Genomic DNA, 14,508 nt, shown 5'->3' on the forward strand with positions numbered 1-14,508 from the left:
CTTACTTGAGCTTGGCTGATTTCGCGCATTGCGCTCTCCCTTTTTACTTAAGAAAACCGGTTTAAGAAAAACTTGACTTTTGTTTCTTTTTTTAAAAAGGTTTACCATTTCCTCAGTTTGAGTTGTGACACATAGTGTGCCCGAATTCCTCAAACCAAGGCTATGATACCAACTTGTAAAAGCCCAAAAATCCAGATAAAAATTTTCATTTAAAAAAAAATAGAAATTACAATCATAATTTGTTTCTTAAAATCCATTACATCATTTCATATCAAAATATCAGAGTATCAATATCAATAAATGAGGAAATTCTTGGGAGTGAATGTTGCGCCATCTAGCTAGGCCCTTCCCCTTAGTACCGAAAGTACCTGAAAACACCTAAATAAACTGTAAGCAAAAACTTAGCGAGTTCCCAAAATACAACATAACATATAACCACAGAATACCACGCCACATACATAAGATTGCCATGGACAACCCCATGGTCTTTACTTGGAATGCCATGGGCTACCCCATGGTATTTACCTAGAATGCCATGGGATACCCCCAAGGTCGGATATCCAAGTGCCATGTGCTACCCCATTGGTCTTTACCTGGAATGCCATGGGCTACCCCCATGCTCTAATATCCAAGTGTCGTGCGCTACCCCCATGGTCTTCATATAAGTGCCACAGGCTACCCCCGTGGTCTTCACATAATGAATTGCATAAAAACTATCAATCCACATGTCAGGCAATGGGCCGCCATTGGTGCCTTCGACCCATTGATATAGTGAGAAGACTCACCTCAGACTGCTGATAAAAATACTGCTCGGCTAACGCTCTAGATATCTGACACTGAATATACACAAGTTAACCTAATTAGAATTAAGTCACAAACTCAAGGCCTAGGCCAAAACCCTAAGTACAAACTCCTCCAATAAGGCCCAAAGTCTTTTTCCTTTAATGGGCCTAACATCCAAGATCCAAAAAGGGGCATAAGGCCCAAAAGGCCTAGCCATGCCACTTATGGTCCAACAACAAGTTCAAAGGCCCAAATACTATAATAGATCCAGGCCCAAGTCTAAGTAGAGCCCAAATAGCTTAAAGGCCCAACAAAAGCCCAAAACTCATTGGAAGCGTACGCCCAACGTACATCATCAGTACGCTTAGCATACTGGGTTCTTTGGCGGTTAGCGTAGTGTACAAGCTAGTATGCCCAACGTACAAGCTACTTTGCACAAAAAGCCATTAAGTGCTTAATTCATGAAGCCATTTCGTCCGATTCCAGATCTTGGTCATCTTAAAGGTCCTAGGGCATAAAGATGGTAACTTTATGTGTTTACATGCCATATGGGAACCCAACACCTGATTTTATCCATTAAGACTCCCTTTAAGATCTTAAACTCATGCATGGTGCCATAACAACCATCAAGTTAGCATTTTTATGCTTTTAACATGCCAAAGGAACTAGGATCTAACATTTATAATCTCTGGAGTTGTTCAAACTTACAAAAGAGGATCCATGGACCAAAAATGGACTTATTACCAAACCCTAACTCAAACTAGCGAAAGGATAAGCAAGTTCTGGACTTTTTACCTCCAAAAGTTTTCCAAGATGAAGTAGATGCAGGATCTAGAAGCTCAAACACGTCTAAGAGTTGATCACAACCTTCTCCTTCTTACACACACATTAAAATAGCCACCAAAATCACTTTTAAGCTCAAGAATCACACTCACTTGCAAACTAGGGTTTAGGGACGATAAGAGGCAATAAAAGCTATGTAGGGTTAGGTCCAAATGTCATAAGAGTGTTAAAATAGGGTTCATGCGCAAAAATTAGGGTTTTTGTCATATGCCACGTACTCCTCGCATACATGGTGCATGTACGCATCTAAACCACCCTAGTACGCTAAGCGTACACGTATGTACGCCCTGTTGGATTAGTGTTTAAGTCCATAACTATATTTGGTATGTATTTGACCAGGTTGTGCATGGTCCTTTTAGGTTGCCTTCACCGAAGCAACTTGACTAGAGGAATTATATAGAAAGAGGTGATTATGGTTTATTAATATATTATAAGATTTATATATTAAAAGAGAAATCATGTTTGATTAATTAACATTGGTCAAGAGTTAATTAAACATTAGTTTTGTGATCAAAAGAAGTTAATTGAACTTAAGGGGCTGAACTGTAATTATGTGATAGTTACAAAGTTAGGCAAGGAAACCCTAATGGATAGGGTGGATGAATTCTAGGGATATAGCCTTAAGAATTCGCCCATGATAGGGATTCTAGAATTATCTTATGGGCTGCTTGGTGGCTAAGTAACCATATAAGAATAATGAATGAAACCCTAATTCCTAAACCTATATAAAGGACCCTTGGTCATGGGAATTTCGGCAACTTGAACCCTAGAAGTCCTAGAGCCGAAATTCTCCTCTTCCCTCTCTTGCTTCCTCTAATTGCTATTGGTGTTTGTTATTAATTAGAGGCACAACACTTGAGGTGCTAAAGTTGTCAAGGCTTCAAGATCTTCAATCAACAACGAGGTAAGCATCTTGATATACTTTGCTAAGTTAATTTCAATTATATACACTAGATCTAGGGTTTGAAAGTCTTGGATGAATGCACGTACAATTAGAGAAACCTAGATCCAAGCATTAGGGTTTGCATGAGCACATAGGATGTTCTTTTGGCTCAAACCTATCAGTGGTATCAGAGCTTTTGTTTGGTTTCTATTGTATTGATGCCTTGCTTGTTCATCCTCTCTTGAAAATCGTGATTTTGTGTTCTCTGCCTGACGAACTCGATGAGTCCCAATGTGGGCTCGACGAGTAGGATGAACTCGACGAGTCCATAAGGGCACTCAACGAGTCGGAGCGTCAGACATAGATTTTCGGGATTTCTTGTTGTTTTGCTTAATGATAATTACCTAAATCGTTTTTGACTAATAAAATCTGAATTTTATTACTGCTTTATGTTTATCCTTTCCAAAACAAAAGATAATTTCCATTTATTTGAATAATAAATTCCTTATATGATAATAATTGATTATTTAAATTATTTGTTGAATTATCTTATGAATAAAATTGATTAGGTCAAATTTAGATAATCATTAAATTAATTGTTTAATTTAAATTATTTGCTATTTGATCCTTTATGTTTTGAAAAGTTCAAAACTTGTCCTCAAGTTTTGAAATTTAAATTTGTGATTAAAAGTTTAATTTAAACTATTTAAATTTCAAACCCTAGAATTTTACAAGTTTAAAATTCAACCTTATACTTTACAATATTATAAGATTAATATATATATATATATATATATATATATATATATATATATATATATATATATATATATATATATATAACTTAAACGCTAGTCTTACTGTTAGTAGGCCTCATTCACGAAGCCGATCTAGAAGGAGGTATAAGGTTATGACCTATAAAATGGCCATTTAATGGGTGTCCACTCTCACCCACCACATCCTTGATTGGTGGAGGGTCGTTAGCCGAACGGGTAAGATAGGGCAACCCTTTCTCATGAATAAGTATAATGAATTATAAAAGTAACTAAATGTTTTACAAAATTCCCAATCTTAATTACTTTAGGCAAAAGTGAAATTGATGCAATTCCATTAAATTACATTTTGTACCCGTGCTAAGACGTTAGTGGAGCGTGTGTGGTTAACTGGCACACTAATTCGGTTCTAAGAAAAGGTGGTAAAGGGTGACTCATTGTTTCTCATTGTTCGATGGAGCATGTGTGGTTAACCAGCACATCGAATAGGTGACTGTAACAATGAGGGCACCATGTATATTTGCATGGTTATTCATACCCACTTTGTGATCCTCAGCATCCCAGTCACAAACTAGAGGGGCATATCAAGATTTATACATGCCATTGAAAAGTTCAATGAATCTCAAAATATCTAGGAGTTTTCAATACATTTAAAACTTAATCTCTTTTTCGTTTTTCATGGTGGAGAATTAGTGAATCGTCATTCACTTACCTTCAAATTATTTGCATGTTAGATTACGACACCCCTCTTCTAATATGTAAATAATGTTGTTGGATCCTAGCCCTAATTTCTCATTTAGGTGTTTCATTAGGGATTCATTTCTAATCAAACTTTGTTCTTTTTCCTTTTCAGATGTCGAACAACAACAATGCTTCCGGATCGTTCTCACTCATGAACTTGTGTGGGAGAGTGATCTTTGACGAGTCCAATTTCAATGATTGGATTCGCAACATCCGAATGGTCACTCGTTACGAGGACAAAGAGTATGTCCTTGATAAGAAGCTGAAGGAAATCAACCTCAACACTGCTACTACTGAAGAGATCGCCACCTTTAAGGCTCATGAGCGTGATGCCACGAAAGTCCATTGCATCATGCTAGCGACCATAACTGCAGAACTCCAAAAGTCCTATGAGGACATGTATCCCTATGAAATTCATCAAAACTTGTTGGACCGGTACCACCAAAGTGCAAGGCAAGAAAGGTATGAGATCATCACTTCGATGATCACTACCAGAATGGGTAATGGAGAGTCCCTTACCGCCCATCTGCAAAAGATGCAGAGATATGTTGATCACCTGCTAAAGTTGAAAGTTAACTTTGATGAAGAGATGGCAATCGACATTATCCTTCACTCCTTACCTCCCTGCTACAACCAGTTCCGCATGACTACCACATGAATAAGGAAGAGGTCACCTTGAGCAAGCTTCACGGCTTGCTAAGAACTGTTGAGAGCAATTTCAAGGATAAGTATGTTGCATCAACTCCAACTCCCACTGCTGCCCTTGTCTTGGAAAAAGGGCAAGGGAAGGGTAAGAAAAGGAAGGCTCCCTCAAATATCCACCACAAGGGAAAGTCCCAAGATGTTACCTCTTCTAGTGGAACCAAGGCTGGTTCTGCTAAACCCAACTCTAACCCTAATGAGCCAGAGTGCCACCACTGCCACAAAATAGGGCATTGGAAGAGAAGCCGCCCAGAATATCTGCAAGCTATCTAGGATGGGACGATCAAGCCATCCTTCGCAGGTATTTACACTATTAAATCTAATGATTCATCGCATGCTATTTCTTGGGTTATTGATACAGGATGTGGTTTTCACATATGTTCTGATTTGCAGGGACTAAGAAGAAATAGGGATGTGGAGCATGGAAGAATAAACCTAATAATGCGAAACAAAAGATTGTCGCCTGCCACCAATATTGGAGTATATATATTCCTTAATGCTTAGTAATGGATTAGGTTTTGATTTAAACAATTGCTGCTATTCGCCAGATATGGCAAGAAACATCATTTCATTTCATGGTTTATATAGGCAAGGATTTAGATATTCATTTGATAATGAAAAGGGTTCTATTTATGCTTATCTTAATAGTGTTTTATATTTTGAAGCATTGCCTTGTAATGTAATATATGAAACTGTGATGGTTGTAGATAACTTAGGAAATGATGTATTGTGTGTTGATTCTTCCAACAATATAGATAAAGCATGCTTGTGGCATTGTCGTCTTGGACATGTCAACAAGAAACGCATAGCCCAACTCTAAAAGGATGGAGTGTTGGAGTCATTCGACCTTAGGGATGATGACGTGTGTGAGTCTTGTTTACTTGGAAAGATGACCGATGTGTGTGGGCACTTGTGAAAGGGGTGAGGGTTTATTGGATCTCATACACACCGATGTGTGTGGGCCCTTTAGATTACCACAAAAGATGCAAGCCACTTCTATGTGACTTTTACCGATGATTATAACAGATATGGGTATATCTACTTAATCAAGCACAAGTCGGTAACCTTTGAAAGGTTCAAAGTGTTTAAAGAAGAAGTGGAGAATCATTTGGGCAGGAATATCAAGATGCTTCGATCCGATCGAGGAGGAGAGTACCTAAGTCTTGAATTCCATGACTATCTCAAGGAATGCGGAATCGTTTCACAATTGACGTCACCTAGGACACCGCAGTTAAATGGTGTGGCTGAGAGGCGTAATCGAACCTTGTTGGACATGGTTCATTCCATGATGATTCGTGCTTCACTACCTATCTCATTCTGGGGGTATGCCTTAGAGACTGCCGCCCATATCCTTAACTTATTCCCTACGAAGAAGGTTGCCAAAACACCTCACGAGATGTAGACAGGGAAAGCTTCCTCGTTAGCACATATCAAGGTTTGGGGGTTGCGAGGCTTTCGTAAGACGAGAGACTCACGACAAGCTCGAACCTCGTAGTGAGTGGTGTATTTTCACCAGCTACCCACAAAAGACCTTTGGATATCTCTTCTATAGTCCGAGTGAGAACGTTGCCTTCATTGCGAGGAGAGGGGTTTTCCGTGAGCGAGAACTCATAAGCCTAGGGGACAGTAGGAGGCAAATCGATCTTGAAGAGATTCAAGAGTTGAGCGATGAAGGAACCTCCAACACCGGGGCTTACCCGAGGAGGAAACTCCGGTTGAACCGATTGACGAGTCCTTACCTCTTAGACGTTCCGAAAGAGTTAGGTTTCAACCCCAGTTATATGGCTTTCATATTACTACAGAAGGGGATACGTATATTAGTGATATTATACTAATAAATTTGGATGAACTTAACAGCTATAAGGAAGCCATTGCAGGCCCAGAGTCTGCAAAGTGGAAAGAGGCGACGGACAGTGAGATTCTGTCCAAGTATGACAACCAAGTTTGGAATTTGGTTGACAATGTACTAGGTCGTAAGATGGTCTGGTGCAAAATGATCTTTAGGAAGAAGGTACTAAAACGTTTTGTGACAACCCGAAATTTCCATTTTGTACGAACATTAGCTATTCAATAGAAGCTAGTCCAATTTCAATGAATTTCAGACTTTTCTAAATAAATTTGTGTACATTAGGGTTTACGTTTAAGGAGATATCAGGAGAGTGGATGCTCATGGGTTTGTGAAACTTGAGCATTTCAAAACTTCATAATGTTAGAGTCCAATTCCGGAATAAAAATATTTTCTGCCAAAATATTTCAGGACTATAAATAGATTTCTGAACTAAATTCATTCATTATTCACACTTCCAACTAGAGAAAAGCCATTTTCTCTCTCACAGATCTTCGGGTTTTCATCCCAAATCGTGAGTACACTTCTTTAGTTGTTTTATAATGCTTGTTATATGCTTAATAACATAGATTACATGTCAAATATGTGAGATCCGGGAGTTTACCGCCCAAGAACGTTCTTGGGGAGTAAACTCGAAAATAAAGCTTTAAGGCTATCTAGTCCCATTTCCTTGTTAGGTAACTAGCTTAGGATAATATGTAGGATCATTTGAGACAAGAAAACAATCCAGAACACATAGCTTTAGGAGTTTTCGGCCCAAGAGTTTCTTGGACCGTAAACACCAAATACAAGGGCTTAAATGTGCCCTAATCACTCCCAAAGGCTTTAGACTTTAACCCTAAATTACTTCTAGCTAATATGGGGACATTAACACATCAAAAAAACCCCTAAAAGGGAGTTTACGGCCAAGAAATGCTCTTGGGCCGTAAACACCAATTAAGGGCACCAAAGTGTGCCTAGGGCCCCCCTTAGCATAAATCAAATGCCTCGAAAGTATTCTACTTGTGTTTGAGACTTGAAAGAATTAAAACATCCATCCCATGAGAGTTTACGGCCGTAAACTCTAAGGGATATGGCCTTTTGGCCGTAAACTCCTCAAAGGAGTGTTATCTATGCCCTAAACTACCCAAAGGATTAAACCACCAAACTAGGCTTATTCTAGAAATCATTTAGCACTTTAAAACACCCATTACCACCAAGATTGGAGTTCACGGCCGTAAACTCAAGGTTTTACGACCGTAAACTCCTTGTGTGGGGTTTATTGGGTAGTAAACTCTTATACAAAGTCCTTGGAAGCTTTAAACCCCTTTAGCTTGTCCCATAACAACTTAGATGCAACCATTAGGACCTATAACACTTATACAAGGTGTTTACATGTTCCTAAGTGTCCCAACTTATTTCATTAAGTTATTATTTGGCTAATTAGTTATATATATGCTCATTATATGATAACTAGGCTCGTGCGTGTGAACAAGTCTCCGTTTGCCACCTAGCACGGTATCCGACACTACAATCCAAACCACTCACCACAAGTGAGTTCATACCCCTTTAATTAACCTTTGAAGTACTTTTCAATGTTTTAAATACTTTTATGAGGGGGGGGGATACAAGTTAAATGCTTATAGTTATTGCATCAATCACATGTGATTACATTAATCATATGTGATTAATAACTAGAAAACCAATGATCTTATCACTGTTTAAACTGTTTATCAAACTGTTTTACTTCAAACTGTTTTACAAACTCTTTTACTCATCAAATACTTTTATTTAAACTTTGTTATACTTCTTATAAACCGCATGCCCATATATGTATAGATATATAAGCAATGTTTAAAGGGTTTAGGAAGGTCATCCGCCCTATTTCCTTTTTCTCGATTTGGATGTGGTCTGGTGGGATTTCGGGTAACCATCCGAAGGACGTTTCAATATTAATTATATATCAAATGTACATATATAGACATAAAAGTACTCCTTTATTCATACTTATCAGTGCATCATTAGTAAGTTACCATCGGGGTAACACAGGATCATACTACTACAATTTCTAGATCAATGAGTCAGTTCATTCATGAGTCAATACTTATTACTACGAGTACGTATACAACTATACTAGAGGAAGAACATATACAACTATACTAGAGGAAGAACATATACAACTATACTAGAGGAAGAACATATACAACTATACTAGAAAGAGAACATATACAACTATACTAGAGGAAGAACATATACAACTATACTAGAACAGTTCATTACATTACACATACTAGAATACGTTCATTATTGTGATATGAATCGGGGCATGACTTAAATGCCATGGCCCGAGTTGTAGCCAGAGTCTCTTGAAGGGAGAGCGTGAGTTTGCGTATAGATCTATACTGGATTGACTATCCTACACCTTGCTGCTAGCTACAGCCGGACCTGCAGGTCTGCGGGTGCCAAACGTCATTCCGTTATTACAACCATTCGTATGTTGTTGTTACCAGTCGATAGTATGGTGCAATTAGTCACATGATACCTTAATATAAATCCGGTTTAAGGTAGTTAGTACAACAATAGTTCCTATAATACAACACTACAGTACTACAATGATTTACCTATTACATATATTTAGTGATTATTTCACTTAAACATTAATGTACAAACTATATTTTGTTAAATAATAGTTACACTTGGGAAATTACACACTTTTACAACAAACGAGCATACAAAACAGTTAAGCCTTGGTAGAAGGCTACTTTAATAGAAAATATAGGTTTTTCTGAGAGATTCAAACTTTTACAAACACTTACATACATTTTACAAACTTACACTTGAGACACGTTCAAACGTTTTGATAACAAACATCGACACTAAAATACTTATGAACTCACCAGCTTAATGCTGATAAACTCTTTCAAAATAACTTGTATTCTCAGGTCATCAATAGACAGGTACTTAGGCCAGCTTTTGAGAAGATGGAGCGCATTCAAGACTCATCTTATTATTTTGATTTACATTATATTTTGGTGTCTAAAACTGTACAGAACACGCTTGTATTAAAATTATATATTTAATGCAATGGATGATGCTGTTTGCTTATTTACATTTACTGTGTTGTGATACTTTACATGACGTCCTCCGCCCCACAACGTTTCCGCCGTTCTTGGTTTTGGGGTGCGACACGTTTTAGTATGGAGAATTCAAAGAAGGCAGAGTTACCAATCCAAAGTAATGCGAAGTTGAGTACGACTCAAAGTCCGAGTACTGAAGTCGAGATAGCAGAAATGAGCTAAGTACCTTACGCTTCCGCAGTTGGCTCGATCATGTACGCTATGACTTGTACTCGCCCTGATGTGGCCTTCGCTTTGAGCATGGTCATTAGATATCTAGGGAACCCTAGAAAAGCACATTGGACCGCAATCAAGAATATTCTTAAGTACCATCGAAGGACCAAGGAATGGTTTCTAGTCCTCGGTGGGAGTGATGACTTAAAGGTGCGAGGGTATAGTGACGCCAGTTTTCAGACCGACAGGGACAACTACCGTTCGCAGTCGGGCTGGGTCTTTACCCTAAATGGTGGAGCAGTGACTTGGAAAAGTTCCAAGCAAGAGACCGTAGCTGACTCAACATGTGAATCATAGTACATTGAAGCAAGCGAAGCGTCAAATGAGGCAATATGGTTGAAGAACTTCATTGGAGACCTTGGAGTTGTGCCGACCATACAGGAGCCTATTGAGATTTTCTGTGATAATGAAGGAGCGGTTGCCTTGACCAAGGAACTGAGGGATCACGGCAGATCTCAACATATTGACAGAAAATATCACTTTATTCGATATCAGATGGAAAAAGGACTCCTCGTAGTGAAGTGCGTATCGTCAGAAGATAACCCATCAGATCTGCTTACGAAGGGACTGAGCAGGGTTAAGCACTTGCAGCATGCTAGGAGCATCGGGCTGAAGGACGATATTAGTTTAGATTAGATAGTTTGGAAACGTGTAATAGATAAATTATAATTAACATCTGATGATTAAATAAAAGAGTATTATTTATTAGTAATGTTACTATCTTATGTTAATTGTTTACCTATTGTTTCATTTTGCATGTTTTGACTTCCTGAATAATAAGAATTATTTAAATGGTCTACAGTTGTTCATATGTTGGAACTAGGTATGAATGAAGACTGTCATGAATTGGTGTGTAGATTGTCTAAAGTGTATTAGACATAGCAAAAGTTTGCTACAACATTCATGAGTGCTTATGAAAAGTTTTGAGCATTGGAATAAACCCATGCTTGCTGGAATCACTTCATGGAATTCATCATGAGTGATCGCAAGACGATAATATATCATATGGTCTTAAAACATAGATATATGGTTTATTGTTTTCTAATTGGTTGTGCATTGATAATGCGTAAACACATCAGTAACTTGATGTTATAAAACGCATTGTTGTGTATGATTTGATTAGTGGATAGTAAATGCATATAAGTCTAAGTTCATCTGTTCCTTTTATCCTAATAGGTTAAAAGTGATATCAGGACCCCTTGATGATTTGATTTGACTTATGTGTCGGGCCCGGTCAGGACTGAATTGATGTGTTCAATTACGTTCTATGTCAAATGAATCAGAGATTAAGAAACAAACTGTTGGATAATAAGTATGACTATGTTCCATGTAATTGTCCGCATGATATCTAGAACAAAGGATTATACGATCCCTTATCTTAAGGACAAGTTACTGATAAGATCAAGAGTTTTGAGAACTGTGATTGCTAATCGAATCCAGAAGTTGCATTTGCATTTATAGTTATTATCAAGGTTGTAAAAAATTCTCGACGTTAGCTAGTCGGTGGACTGGGGTTAAGAGATTAATCGGGTAGGCGGAGATTAATCGGGGGATTAATGGAGACCATTAATTGATAATTTGTTGAATTTTAAAAAATTGAATATGACTAATATCATATCAAAGTCCGTAAGTACCACTAATATCATAACAAAATAGGTTGATATGTTTAATACAACATTAATCATGCTTGAAATAGTTTCTATTGAGATAAAACTTCTTAAAAATGTTTAAATTTCATCGTTTTATACAGTTTTACTCATTATTTATGCATGGATTAATCGCTAGGTGCCATCTAGTTGGTTGAGTAATGCCTAGGGATTAATCGGAGATTAATCGGGACCTAGTCATGATTTTTACAATAATGGTTATTAGACTTATCCAAGTAGGGGAATGTTGGATTAGTGTCCAAGTCCATAACTATATTTGGTATGTATTTGACCCAGTTATGCATGGTCCTTTTAGGTTGCCTTCACCAAAGCAACTTGATTGGAGGAATAATATAGAAAGAGGTGATTATGGTTTATTAATATATTATAAGATTTATATATTAAAGGAGAAATCATGTTTGTTTAATTAACGTTGGTCAATAATTAATTAAACATTAGTTTTGTGATCAAAAGAAGTTAATTGAACTTAAGGGGCTGAACTGTAATTATGTGATAGTTACAAAGTTAGGCAAGGAAACCTTAATGGATAGGGTGGACAAATTCTGGGGATAATGCCTTAAGAATTCGTCCATGATAGGGATTCTAGAATTATCTTATAGGCTGCTTGGTGGCTAAGTAACCAGATAAGGATAATGACTGAAACCCTAATTCATACACCTATATAAAGGACCATTGGGCATGGGAATTTCGGCCACTTGAACCCTAGAAGTCCTAGAGCTGAAATTCTCCTCTCCCCTCTCTCTCTTGCTTCCTCCAATTGCTATTGGTGTTTGTGATTCATTAGAGGCACAACACTTAAGGTGCTAAAGTTTTCAAGGCTTCAAGATCTTCAATCAACAACAAGGTAAACATCTAGATCTACTTTGCTATGTTAATTTCGATTATATACACTAGATCTAGGGTTTGAAAGTCTTGGATGAATGCATGTACAATTAGAGAAACCTAGATCCAAGCATTAGGGTTTGCAGGAGCACATAGGGTGTTCTTTTGGCTCAAACCCATCACGCCCAATGTACGTAGGGACCTCCTTTACAAATAAGTTTCATTCCAAGGGTTAAAAGGGTAAATACCTACATTCCGAATGTTACATATAGATAGTAAAATACTTGATTCTACCCTAAGCCCTTCATCAAACAAGAAAATGAAATAAAGCTAAACAAAAATTCTCAAGCTATACAATCTTAGTTATGTACAACTACGATGCATACACTAAGCAACTACAATAATGACGCTAATTATATATAAGAAGTAATCCTAGGGTATCAAGCATCCTATATCAGGAAATCCTTTCATGTAATTCCTGAAGATCCCTATCCTACCACTAGCATGATGTTATATCATGAAAAACATATCAAGTAACCGTGTGGGTAACTTTGGGTAAATTTTCTTGCTCTGGCTGATCATACACATCGCATCATTCCTTGGTTACTTTTGAAAACAATTTTTGAAAACCATTAAAAGAAAACTTTACAGCTTCCTAGTTTGAGTTTGGATTCACACGAATGTTCATCCAGTTCTCTCAAACCGAGGCTCTGTTACAAACTTGTAACACTCCAAATATCATAGAAAATTAAAAATTTTAAATTTCAACCATTAACCAACATTTTTTACAAAAAGAGTCATTGCTTCAAAAGTATTATTCAAAATCATAGTTTTTCCTAAGACCTAATAACACAAAATAGGAAGATGTGCACGATCACGCCTTCTCCTTCCTACGATCATCCGAAGTACCTAAAACAATAAACTGAAATTGTAAGCCAAAGCTTAGTGAGTTCCTCCAAAGTACCATCATGGAACATATAAAATACATAGATTAACATGTTGGGTCCATAACCTCCCAGTTGGATTACCTTGGCTCACAACCTCCCTGTTGGATTGCCCTGCATACCACATACTGGGTCCACTACCTACCGACTGGGTTGACTTAGATGGTTTGTGGAGTTTGGCCTATTTTGACCCAAGGATATTTTGGATAAGTTGGTAGTTATTTAAGTCGACCAATATTTTGGGATAATAGGTGTCGAGTAGAGCCGGTTGTCAGGGAAGAGATTTATTCAGCTTATGTTCAGACTGAGAGGTGAGTTTTCCTCACTGTACTTACGGGTCGAAGGCACCAAGGCCGACCCAACGAATTGATATCCTGTCTATACTGATTGAAGATATGTTGAGTATGCGATAGATCTGAATGATTATATGATAGTTATGATATACGTTAGACTGGTAGATCTATAGGGCTACCTATGATTATTGGTTGTATAATCATCTGTATGTTGTATATATATTATATGTTATATGCCGACATGTTACATTGGGGTTGAGACTACTGCTTTGTGTCGTCAGTCAACAGACCATGTCAATCCAATTGGGATGTTGTGGGCTAGGGTAATTCAACCAGGAGGTTGTGGACACAATATGCTAATCTGTGTATTTTATATGTTGCATGATGGTACTTTGGTGGAACTCACTAAACTTTGTGTTATAGTTTCAGTTTATTTTCAGGTACTTCTGATGATCGCGGTACGATGAAGGTGTGGTCATGCACATCTTCCTGTTTTGTGTTATTGGGTCTTGGTGAAAACTCTGAAAGTCATGACACACTTCAAATTGAAGTATTTCGATGGTACAATCAAAATCTCTATTGGATAAAATTTAGTGACAACAACAGAGAATTAAAAGGTTACGATTCTTGTGTGTACCATATTCAAATACCCAAAAAGGGATATAACTCCTTGTTCGAAATAAAGCTAAACCAAAAATTCTCAAGCTATAGAATCTTAGTTATGTACAACTATGATGCATACACTAAGCAACTACAATAATGATGCCAATTCTATATAAGAAGTAATCTTAGGGTATCAAGCATCATATATCAAGAAATTCTATCATGTAATTCCTGAAGATCCCTAGCCTACCACTAGCATATTGTTCTATCGTGAAAAAC

Source organism: Lactuca sativa, chromosome 6, assembly GCF_002870075.4.
Source record: "Lactuca sativa cultivar Salinas chromosome 6, Lsat_Salinas_v11, whole genome shotgun sequence".
Lineage (NCBI taxonomy): Eukaryota > Viridiplantae > Streptophyta > Magnoliopsida > Asterales > Asteraceae > Lactuca > Lactuca sativa.